We start from the raw sequence: 13117 nt of genomic DNA, 5'->3' as shown, positions 1-13117 counted from the left end.
AACTGGGTGAACCAATCATATGACTGCTTTGCCAGGTGCTGAACTCTGTATGGACTTATTCAGCCCTTATTTAGTACTGAGCAGTTAGTTCACATACACCAGTCAGTGGAAATTATCTGTACATTACAACTCAGTTTTCCAGAATATTGCATTCTGAATAAGACAGTTCAAGTGGGACATCCCCTCTTAGAAAGCTAAGATTTTTCCTTTCTTTACATGTCGAAGGAATACAAGAGGAACATGACTTTCCCTTGAATGTCTGGGGATCCTAGTTCATGTCAATGTTTCTGTGCCGCAGTTTTGAACATTGAGAACTTTTGTGTATTTTATGTTCTCCCTGAAATTAGCAGGTGAGTTAGCACGAGGTCACATTCCTGTGCTCCTCTTGAGGTGATAACTCATGCCCTGAAGGCAACTGCCAAAGAATGTAACTGAGACTGCTGGTAACTGGGACTTCCCCATCAAAATAGTCAGATCCAAGTCCAATCTCGACAGTTGCCCTGTGGCAGGAAAATACCAATCACACCGGCTTGGATTAAGAGATGGTAAGCAATCAGTATACCTGATAGTACACTTGACTTGGATAGCCCAGGCTAGCCTGACTTCATCATATCTCAGAAGCTAAGCAGGGATGGCCCTGGTTAGTATTTGGATTGGAGACCTCCAAGAAATAGCAGGGCCATGACGCAGTGGCAGGCAATGGCAAACCACCTCCAAACATCTCTTCTCTTGAAAACCCTACGGGGTCGCCATAAATCAGTTGTGACTTGACGGCACCAAAAAAAAAGAAAAAGCAATCAGTTGGGGGAAAGAGAGCCTCTTCCATTCTAAAGAGGAGCCTGAGAAGGGAGGGGTTTGGGAAGGGAGGGACTTCTCAATGCCATAGAGTCCAATAGCCAAAGCAGCCATTTTCTCCAAGTGAACGGATCTCTATTGGCTGGAGATCAGTTGTAACAGCAGGACATCTCCAGCTAGTACCTGGAGGTTGGCAACCCCATCCATCAGCGCATCTGAAGCATCCTACACATGGTCTTTCTCCATCTATGGAAGACTGATTAGTAGGTAACCATTAGATCCAAGCCAATATGTGCATTAAACATCTATAATTTCTTGAGCGGTACAGTTCTTTAAAAACAAGCCCCAAGTGAGCCAGCACTGAATTTTCTAACCTTTTAAAGCCTTGAACGCTCAACCTCATTCCTGCTTTGCTTCATATGGATCCTCAGCTGTCACTGCATCTGCTCCTCTCCCATCCACCCTCCATCCATGGGAGGAACCTATATCACTCTTGACCCTTGGCTGTGTCCCCACAAAGCTGCAGACGTTGAGGGTAATTGGCAGCAGAATTCATTTTGTACTGCGCGGTGTTAAAAATGGGCACTTTGTTTTGCCAACCTTCCTGAACTTCCTTTCACTTCAGTGAAGGAGCACAACATTTGTTTAAGAAAGAAATATTGTCTTCAATGGGAAATGTATTCCATGTGTGTTATGATTTATATTATGACAGAGCTCTCCTAACATACAATCTTGTTATTCACAGTATGGAGGGGGGAATTCTTTTTTTTTTTCTTCAAAAGGCACCATAATTTTTAGTTGCAGAAATGATAAATTTAGATAATTTGTATGAAAAACTCCCATATGCATTTGATTTCCTTAATAAATCTGCAGGAGATGTCAACTGGTTGCTTTATATATGAAACGTTAGAATAAACACTGTAGGTCTAATTGAAAAGTCTATCTTCATCAAACACCCTCACTTGAGTTTAAGATTGAAAGATGGAGGCCGCCATTGCATGCTGTCATTAATTCTTTTCTCCCCTGTCCTCCGCCACCTCAACTCTTTCTTCCCCAAGTGATCTTGAGGAGGGGAGGGGGAGAGTGAAAGAATGATATTTGAAAAAAGTTCATATCTGTGGAGTAGTTTAACCTTCTTACGTTTCAACGTGTTAATCCCGCCGCACTCAGAGGATGGAATTTGGATTCCCAACTGTACCCGACGGCTGCGGTTCAAGATTTACAGCCAATGTCATAATCTCGCAATTGGGAATGTTTCAAAATGGAAAGCAGTAGGCAAGGAGGGTCATGCCAGGAGGTCATGCTTTGTATCACAGACAATGGAGCCACAAACAGTCACAAGAGATAACAGCGAAAGGAGGGCAAGAGGGAGGAAGTGATGGATTTTGGTAGACTAAAAAAAAAAAAAAATTGTGTGTTTTCACAGCGTCTGGTATTTCTCCTGCTGATTTAAGGTTTGGCAAACAAGTGCAAGAAAACCCCCTGCCAAACCCACTGGAGTTCCCTAGACCCGGTAACATTTTCATATAATTCCATGACCGCTATAGACGGGAAGAGGTTACAAAAATGTCGGCTCGTTTCAGCCTGCAGCTCCTGGACTTACAGGACCTGCACAAAGGTATAAAAGCAGATGGAGAATGGCAAAATGTCAATAAATGTCGGGAGTGCGGAAAGCAAGAATGGATCCAGAATGGATCCACCATCAGAGGCTGATATTTCCCAAAGTGCATTGCTTTCTGCCAGGCTTTGCCAGTAATTGATTCACCTGATTCCCATTATCTCCAATGTCCTCTACTAATGGCACTTTCACACATGCCGAATAATGCACTTTCAATCCACTTTCAAAGCATTTTGAAGCTAGATTTTAGAGTGTGAAATGGCAAAATCCACTTGCAAACGATTGTTAAAGTGCATTGAAAGTGGATCGAAAGTGCATTATTTGGCATGTGCGAAAGTGCCCTAAGTCTCGATCTTTGAGCACTGTCATCCGCAACTGCTACACTCACCCATTCAAACAACTTTCCCCCTCTTATCACAGGACATTGTTACATGTTCCCCTGTTCCCTAAATGTACAGAAATCCCACTATAGATTTTGACGCATTGGAGACTTTTAGTATCTTTGTAACATTTGCTTTACCTGCTATTTATAAGCATAACGGAGCTGAACAAGCACTTCTATAGAAGGCAGCAACACTTCATCATGACTAATAGACATTGATGGACCTATTCTCAGCGAATTTGCCTAATTCCCCTTGAAAGCCAATGAACCCAGTGGCCATCACTACATACCATGACAATGAATTACACAAGTTAATTACTTTCTTTTGCCTGTCCTGGATCTATTCTCCATTAAGTCTACTGGGCACCTCTGAATTCTACTATTATGGGGCAGGGGGGGAAATATCTCTCCTTCCGCTTTCTCCACCCCATGCACAATTTTGTAAACCTTTATATTGTCCACTACAATTCTTTTCTCTAAATAAAAAAGCTTCAAACTCCTTAAAGTTTCAATTTAAGAAAGGTGCTCCAAATGCTGAATCATTTTTACTTGCTCTTCTCTGCACTCTTAGTTTTATGTATAAATCTGAGTGCCTCTTCCTCTTTGCAAATAAAATTGCCCATTCAGAGGATTATCCACAGTCATTAAAAGTGATCAAATCAACCTAACTCATGTCATTATAGAAGCCACAGCAACCAGAACTGTGCATACCATCAAGTCTAGGCAAAGAACTAGAAAGGATCATTAGGATTAGCTAATAAATCTTGCGTGGGATAATTCAGATTACGCAGGTCATAAATTACTGCAGCCAATTTAGATCCAACGGCCAAGCTGAAAATATTTCCCATTTTAAGATTAAGGTTTAAGCGACGACTGAGATTACATATCACTAAATAAAAGAATGCCACTTTTATTAAGCTGCACTCCTACACACAACACCAGCCCAATCTTAATTGCTAGATTTTATTAAGCGACTAAGTACTCCGAGCCCAAGAGGGGGGACCCCAAAGAGATACAAGCCTGCTTTGTAATCCCTCATCGCAGATGGACATGTGTAATAAAGGCACTTAATACAGTTGGAGAATGAAATGGTTTTCACCAGCCAACTTGGCAGAAAGCCAGAAACAAGCATAAACCTGTTTCATTATTTGTTGCGTTGCCCGAGCCTTCATGCCCATGCCTGAAAACTTACTTTATTCTCAGTAGCCCTCACTGCCCTATCTCAAGCCAGCTATCACTTTCCCAAGGGCAAACTTGATCCCCTTCCTTATATAAAGGTAAAGATAGTCCCCTGTACAAGCAGCAGGTTGTTACTGAATCTATGGGGGTTACCGCACTTAGTATTCCCAGCAATGTATTAAGAGATTGAAAACGTTATAAAAAATACTGTTCGCACTTTGTTTGGCCCCTTTAGCTGTGAAAACGTCTTCCAACCATTTATTAGTCGTGGTATCCAAAAAACCTTTTAAAGCGATGTTTTTATAACATTTTCAAACTCTTAATACATCGCTAGGAATACAAAGTGCAGTAACCCCCTATGTGGCACAAGAGGAAGGGGGTTGTGTTGTGTGTGCTAAGTGCGGTCAAGTCGCTTCCAACTCATGGCCACCCTATGAATCAATTTCCTCCAAAACATCCTGTCGTTAACACCCTTGGCTCAGGTCTTGCAAACTGAGGGCTGTAGCTTCCCTTATAGTCAAGCGTTCTCGTGTTGCGTCTTCCTCTTTTCCTTCTGCCTTCAGCTTTTCCTAGCATTATTGTCTTTTCCAGTGACCAATAATGCTTTCTCATAATGTGACCAAAGTAGGATAGCCTCAGTTTAGTCATTTTAGATTCTAGGGACAGTTCAGGCTTGATTTTATCTAGAACCAACTGATCTGTCCTTTTGGCAGTCCACAATATCCATAAAACTCTCCTCCAATACCACATTTCAAAGGAATATACTTTCTTCCTTTCAGCTTTATTGATTGTGTCCAGCTTTCACACCCATGCATAGTAATAGGGAATACTATGGCATGAATTAACTTGATCTTGGTTGCCAGTGACACATCCTTACACTTCAGAATCTTTTCTACTTCTTTCATGGCTGCCCTTCCCAGTCTCAATCTCCTTCCAATTTCTTGGTTGCAGTTTCCATTTTGGTTGATGATGGAGCCCAGGAATGGAAAGTCTTCATCAATTTCAGTTTCCTCATTGTCCACCTTAAAGTTGTGTAATTCTCCAGTAGTCATTACTTTTTTCTTGATGTTCAGCTGTAGTTCTGCTTTTGGCACTTGCTCCTTTAACTTTCTGCAGTAGTCATTTCAAGTCTTCACTATTTTCTGCCAGTAAAGTGGTGACATCAACATATCTCAAATTGTTAACATTCCTTCCACCAATTTTCACTCCATCTTCATCTAAATCTAATCCAGTTTTCCTTATGATATGTTCTGCATATAGATTGAAGAGACAGGGAGATAAAATACATCCCTGTCTGATACCTTTGCCAATTGGAAACCATTCTGTTTCTCCATATTCTGTCCTAACAGTAGCCTCTTGTCCAGAGTACAAGTTGCACATCAAAACAATCAAATGCTGGGGCACACCCATTTCCTTTAAAACCAGCCATAGCTTTTCATGATCCACATTGTCAGAAGCTTTGCTGTAATTTATGAAACACAAGCTGATTTTCTTCTGAAATTCTCTCATATGCTCCAGTAACTAACGTAAATTTGCAATATGATCTCTAATGCCTCTTCCTTTTCTGAATCTGGCTTGTACATCAGACATTTCTCGTTTCATATATGGTAACAGTCTTTGTTGTAAGATTTTGAGCATCACTTTACTTGCGTGAGAAATTAATGCGATGGTCTGATAGTTGCTGCAATCTTTGATGTCTCCTTTTTTGGGAATTGGAATGTAAATTGATTGTTCCAATCTGTGGATTGATTTTTATATGCCGACGTTCTCTACTACTTAAGGAAGAATCAGAACAGCTTACAATCACTTTCCCTTTCCCTCCTCCTGTGAGGTACTTGAGTAGGGTTGCCAGGTCCCTCTTCGCCACTGGCGGGAGATTTTTGGGGCAGAGCCTGAGGAGGGCGGGGTTTGGGGAGGGGAGGGTCTTCAATGCCATAGAGTTCAATTGTCAAAGCAGCCATTTTTCTCCAGGCGATCTGATCTCTATCGTCTGGAGATCAGTTGAATTAGCAGGAGATTTCCTGCTACTACCTGGCAGTTGGCAACCCTATAGGTGGGGCTGAGAGAGCTCTAAGAGAGTTGTGACTAGCCCAAAGTCACCCAGCTGGCTTCATGTGTAGGAGTGGGGAATCAAACCCGGTTCTCCAGATTAGAGACCACCGCTCCAAACCATCACTCTTAACAACTACACCACCGCTTTTAACCACTATACCACGCTGGTTACGCTGAGAGTGTGTGACTGGCCCACAGTCATCCAGCAAGCTTCCATGGCAGAGTAGGAATTTGAACTTGGCTCTCCCAGATCTCAGTCAGACACTCTTTAACTACTATACCACGCTGACTCTCTTTAACTGATTTCTCCTCAATATAAACTCATTGGCCTATGGTATGTCAAGCAATCCTACACTACTGAGCAGACAGGCCATTTCAGTAAGAGAAGGACTAACGCGGGTCCTGTTGAAATAGCAAAAATACTTTTAGGCTATTCGTTTTTAGAACTTCAGGAGTATGTAGCTGGCCACCCTTTGCGATACTCCATTGCCTTCAGTACTAAAAACAGCACAAAAGGGTATGATGCCAAAACATAAAACCAAATTACAGTCTGCACGGTTTTAATTGTGGAACTATGCTGCAACGGTTAGGAAAAGGCACATTTCCTCCTTCCCACACACTCCTAAATAAAATTGGTACTATCCACTTTCTTTTCCTTTCAACATATGCTTGAAAGTAATGAGGAATAATACTGCCATCCTCACACGGTTCAAATATGTCTGAACTCCCAGAAACTCCAGAATCCTATTTAACGTAAGATTTACAGAGAAGGAATTGATTGGGGATCAACGGAACCTTTGGATTGTGCTCCAGATAGTATGGTAGAGCCAGAGTGGTGTAGTGGTTAAGAGCAGTGGTGAGGAGTGGTGGACTCTAATTGGGAGAACCAGGTTTGATTCCCCGCTCCTCCACATGTGCGGCGAACTCTCATCTGGTGAACTGGGTTGGTTTCTCCACACCTACGTATGAAGCCTGCTGGGTGACCTTGCGCCAGTCACAGTTCTTTTCGAACTCTCTCAGCCACACCTACCTCACAAGGTGTCTGTTGTGGGGAAAGGAAGGGAAGGAGATTGTAAGCTGATTTGATTCTTCCTTAAAAAGGTAGAGAAAGTCGGCATATAAAACCCGACTTTTCTTCTTCTATATGGCTTCTCATTTATTTCCCAGTAGATCTCCCATTGATCCTACTTGTCCATGAGCTTCATTTGCTCCAAGAAAGAAAGGGAGAAGAGGAAGGGAATGAAAAAAGACCCTTGCTGCTTGTAGTAGCAATGTGTCTGGCAGTATGTGGCTGTCATCTGAGTAGCTGGTAGTCTAATTGAAACTCCATTTGCTTTCCTCGCTGTTTCTTAAATACTTGGGCCAATCAGAAAGCTCAAAACGTTGCATTGGGCACAAGTCAGTCGCAACCATCTCGGTCCCAGTGGGAGCAGTTCTATAACCCCTGATTAGTGAGTGCATTCTCTAGGAATGGAGAATGGATCCTAGCCAAGCCACCTGCAGACATGGAGCTTAAAAATAATGGACACACATGCTTCGAATTAGGACACTTTGTACCATTTACTGCACAATATTCTAGCAATAGAAATCTTACTCAAGGTGGTTCTTCAAGTAGTATTTTGATGGCTCGTCACTGTAATGCTTTTAAATCCCATTTGGAGGCCAGTATGCTTCAACTACGAATATCTAATTGCAGCAGAGTAGAATGTGGCTTTTGGTCCCCTTTCAAACGCAACCCTGCATTTAGCACAAGCTCGGCAAGATCTCTGCGATAAAGTGACTCAAGTTAAAGGAACGTGTGATGACTAATTTGGCCTTCAGGTGTTTCTATCTCGTTTTCTCCACCACTGGGACGGATCGCTTTATCTGCTACCTTTGTCCCTGCTGAGAATGGGGTGGGGTGTGATAAAGCAGATGGCCGAAGGCTCGAACAATACTCGGACAGAACAATTATGATGACAAGATGGCAGCTGCACAGAGAGTTGGTATCCCAGACTATGCTGCGGATGGAAATGCTGATGACAGTCATACAAAGCCCTAGGCCAACCAATATTCTTTCCGGAACGATCAGAAGGAGTCCGGTAATGGGAAAGCAATCATCGCCCATTGCCATCAATTATGGAACGGCTTCCATAGCATAAGGGGACTGATTAATCATGGGCCCGTGGATAATTTGGCAAGCTTTAATCGAGCTCCTTTATACAGCTCGTAATGACAGTTCTCGTTGTCAGGCATTGAAGTGGCCGAGGCTTTCGTACCCCCCCAGTTCTTTCATCAGGGTTTTTTTTTTTGGCTTGCGAAATTACGCCGAATAATATGCTTATTCAGGCTTTTTATATCCACACGCCTATTTTATTACCTATTCCGATGCAAACAAGGCCCGGGATTGGCTTGCAACAGAACAAAGCTAAATTACACCTTTCATTACCTAAATATAGTATAATGACAGAGTGTCATTCAAGGGGTAGCATTGAGCTGAGAAACCTCATGGCAGGCCAGGACAATGACAGAGGCTATTCAGCCGCACCTGAATTGCTGTAGTAGGTGCATCTCGAAGAGCGGCAAGGGGGTTGGGGTTAATAGACAGGTCACAGTGTAAATTACAGTATCAAATTGAAATGGTGCAGCTGTAACGCTGCCCTCATCAAATACCACTACATCCTTTTATCTTCTCTTTGCAGCTCTTTCTGTATTCACTTTTAGAAAATAAACTTAATACTTTTTTTTTTTTTGCGATGGCATTCAGCTTGCTCGTACTTCCCAGTGCTGTGAAGCAAAGGGAAGCCCTGTTGGAGCATTAGCTCCGCAGCATGCCTATTATATCAGGTATTCATGGCTACTAATAAAAATGGATACTAGTCATGATGCATACCTATTCTCTCCAGGATTAGAGGAGCATGCCTGTTATATTAGGTGCTTTGGAACACAGGCAGGATGCTGCTTCAGTCATCTTGCTTGTGAGCTTCGTAGAGGCACCTGGTTGGCCACTGTGTGAACAGACGGCTGAACTTAATGGACCTTGGTCTTATCCAGCATGGCCTTTCTTATGTTCTTATGTAACACGGGCTAGGCTGCTAGTAGAAGCCCGCAGCAGGTTTTTTGGGGTAGATTAAACAGATGGATGAAGCATTGGCAGGAGTAATAAGGGAATTATCTTCCCTTCTTCTCGTCACTCTGGTTCGGCCTGAAAGTGGCAAAGCCAGTGGCAAAATTTGGGCAAGGCCTAGTGGAAGCTGATGGCAGGGTTGCTGTGGGTAGGGTTAGCAACAGGGAGAAGTTTGGGCACGTTTCTTGCAGGGAATTCCCTCCTAGTAGTTGCTCAGGTCTTACCTACAGCTGTTAAAGTCAGGTTTTGAAGCAACTAGATCAGTGGTGGTTAACACTATCTGTTACTACCCACCAAGAGTGCAATATGTTGAGCGCCCTCCCAAGCCACAAGTAAAAAATTAGGATATAAAGGCAGCACTCCAGACAAGGCAGCTTTATTTATGACACATGCGTATGATACACAGATCACAATACATTCAAAGAGACAGTTGTGCCTGGTAGTCATCAGCCCACTCCTTCATGTCAGGTTTGGGATGGACTTTTTTGGTCACAGGTTTGTGAAGAAGGAGGAGGAGGAGTTGGTTTTTATATGCTGACTTTCTCTACCACTTAAGGAAGAATCAAATCAGCTTACAATCTCCTTCCCTTCCCGTCCCCACAACAGACACCCTTTGAGGTAGGTGTGGCTGAGAGAGTTCGGAGAGAATTGTGACTAGTCCAAGGTCACCCAGCAGGCTTCATGTGGAGGAGTGGGGAAACCAACCCAGTTCACCAGATTAGCGTGTGCCGCTCATGTGGAGGAGTGGGGAATCAAACCCTGTTCTCCAGATCAGAGTCCACCGGATTAGAGTCCACCGCTCTTAACCACTACACCACACTGGCTCTAGCAATAGGTATAGCTTGTAGTTTAGTAAAATGAGCTTCCCCCATTTCTTTCAATTTGAAAGAGCTTTTCGTCCCTCAGCAGGGCCAGCCCGAAGGCTTTCACAACTTAGGTGGGCCAGCCAAAGTGCCCCCCTGCCCGCTGGCCCAGGCACACACTGATCTACTAACCAGATTCAGTTCGCTAGCCCACCAATCTGGCGGGAGAAAGTTGGGGTGTGTGTGTAAGAACTCAGAAGTGCCATCACCTCTGGGTGATGCTTTAGGAGTCTTTGACATTAGGTGATGCTTTAGGAGTCTTTCTCAGTGGAGAAAACCATAGAGATTTGGAGGTTTCTACACCATTGCCTGGAAGTGGCATCCCTTCTGGATTCTGATGTAATTCCCGCCCCCTCCCACACACACACTTTCTCCCACTGCACTGGTTGGCAAGTGAGCCCAGAGTCATTTCTCCAGAGTTGGGAAGGGCCACCTATAGGGTTGCCAACCTCCGGGTACTAGCTGGAGATCTCCTGTTATTACAACTGATCTCCAGCAGATAGAGATCAGTTCCCCTGGAGAAAATGGCCGCTTTGGCAATTGGACTCTATGGCATTGAAGTCCCTCCCCTCCCCAAACCCCACCCCCTCAGGCTCTGTCCCAAAAGCATCCCGCCAGTGGCACGGAGGGACCTGTCAACCCTATATCAAGCACATTTTTATCTCACGCTTCCAACAGGGACTGCAGGGTAGCATATACCGTGCATGTGTAAAGTACCATCAAGTCGCAGCCGACTTATGGCGACCCCTTTTTTTGGGTTTTCATGGCAAGAGACTAACAGAGGTGGTTTGCCATTGCCTTTCCTCTGCACAGCAACCCTGGTATTCCTTGGTGGTCTCCCATCCAAATACTAACTAGGGCCGACCCTGCTTAGCTTCTGAGATCTGACGAGATCAGGCTAGCCTGGGCCATCCAGGTCTCCCTGCAAATGTCAATTAGCCTCAGCAACAGTACTTCGGTCTTATCTGAGCTGAATTCAATCACTTTAAACGATCAGTTCATACAGTGCTGGTTGACTAAAATTCTTCAATACGCCAAAATTAGGAAAGAATCCTGGCTTTCTGTTGATTTGGTTCTTATTTTGTTCTAACTGGCTTATTATAACATTCTTTTAGCTCAGGGTTGCTAACCTTTTCTTTAATTAGAGTGATTTCTGAGTAATTAAAAATATCCCAAGCTACGTCCACCACCACACCCAGCATGTTCCCAAGCTTTGTTCTTTCCTAGAAACAGAACATGGTCTAAGAAAAGCGCCAAAAACAAACCTAAGCAGCACAGAGAAAAATCCAATGAATTAAAAGCTTTTCCCCCAAAAAAGCCCAAAGCAAACCACTTCATGACGTGTTTCTTCTAGGGGATTCACAAATTACTCTAGAGCAACTGACAAAGTAGTTCACTAGCTTCTTCTTGGAGACCCCTGTTTTACTTTTGTTTTGTTGGTCTAACATGTTTTAGCTGGTTTTCCCTATGCAAGAGAATTGGTTGTAGGTGGCAGAATTGGAGGAGCAAAGAACACGGTCAGTGGTTTCACTGGAAACAAGGGCCAAAAGGTTGGAAGGGGGCCAATGCTATAGGAAGATGTAAGACACGGATAAGAAGAAGAAGAAAAACATAGGAATATAAGAAAGGCCATGCTGGATCAGACCAAGGCCCATCAAGTCCAGCAGTCTGTTCACACAGTGGCCAACCAGGTGCCTCTAGGAAGCCCACAAATAAGACGACTCCAGCAGCATTATCCTGCCTGGGTTCCACAGCACCTAATATAATAGGCATGCTCCTCTCATACTGGAGAGAATAGGTATGCATCATAACTAGTATCCATTTTGACTGGTAGCCATGAATAGTCCTTTCCTCCATGCACACGTCCAGTCCCCTTTTAAAGTCTTCCAAGTTGGCAGCCATCACCACATCCTGGGGCAGGTTGTTCCACAATTTATGTATTGTGTGAAGAAATACTTCCTGCATTGTGTGAAGAATATGCCATCAAGTCGCAACTGGCTCATAGCGACCCCATCCATGGTGCACTGCAGGCAGGAGACCAGCAAAGGTGGTTTGCCATTGAGTTCCTCTGCAAAGCAACCCACGTCTTCCTTTGTGGTCTCCCATCCAAGTACTGACCAAGGCCAGCCCTGCTTAGCTCCCAAGCTCTGATGAGGTTGGGCTAAGCTGGCCTAAAGACAAGCTTGTGCTTCATACAGAAGCCGATGGGAAGCCAATGAAGGGTTCATCTGAGGAAGGTCATTGCACAGTTTGAACAGCAAACAAGGTGAATATTTCAGGCAGTTTAGAGAGAGCTAACCAGAGCATGGACCAGAAGCGTGGCTGAGAGTATGGAGAGAAATAGGTAGGTAGACTGTCACCATGTTGCTCAAGGAGAACCGACATGACTTGGCAAAATGATTAATGTGGGAAGGCAAGACAGCATGCTGATCTTGCAGGCTGCAGGAGTATTTAGCAGGATGGTGATACAGAGAGCAACTGACAAGGAGAAAGCTTGGGGGTGGGGCAAGACAACAAGACCACCCAAGTTAATAGCCAAACAGTTTCTTTTAGACATCAGCAGCTTAAAACTATCGATGCATGAAAACCCCAAATCTGCTGTAATTGGTGCAAGTACCCCTACTGAACACAAATGATCAATAGACAACTGTGAATATTCAACAGGACATTAGCAAAATGCATGCACACACACAAAGAGGTACTTGCACACACACAGAGGAACCTACCCCCCTTCCCTTCTCACAAAGCCATTAACCTGACATTTTAAAGTGGAGGGTGAAATAAATTGTTGGATAGGCCCAGATCAGGACCTCTTATTCTTGAAAAAACATTCCACCCAGTTGTCCCTATGAAGACTAAGCCCCAGTCTTACACCAGTAGAGTAACTGAAATCACTGGGTTAGGTCAGTAAACTCAAAGAAACCAAACATAAAGCTTGAAAAGCTTTATTTAATAAAAAGTTTAAAAGAGATTAAAATACAAGTTATATAGTCAAGTAGGCAAGCTGGCAGGATAAAATAATAAATCTAGCTGGTTGAAGTTTACTTACTAAGGTGTTTACATAGTTGCTGTTCTTAATAGCTATGATGTTCCAAGCGACAGAGAGGCATGCTGAAATTGAA

This window comes from Euleptes europaea, chromosome 10, assembly GCF_029931775.1.
Source record: "Euleptes europaea isolate rEulEur1 chromosome 10, rEulEur1.hap1, whole genome shotgun sequence".
NCBI lineage: Eukaryota > Metazoa > Chordata > Lepidosauria > Squamata > Sphaerodactylidae > Euleptes > Euleptes europaea.
Note: the sequence above shows the minus strand (reverse complement) of the source record.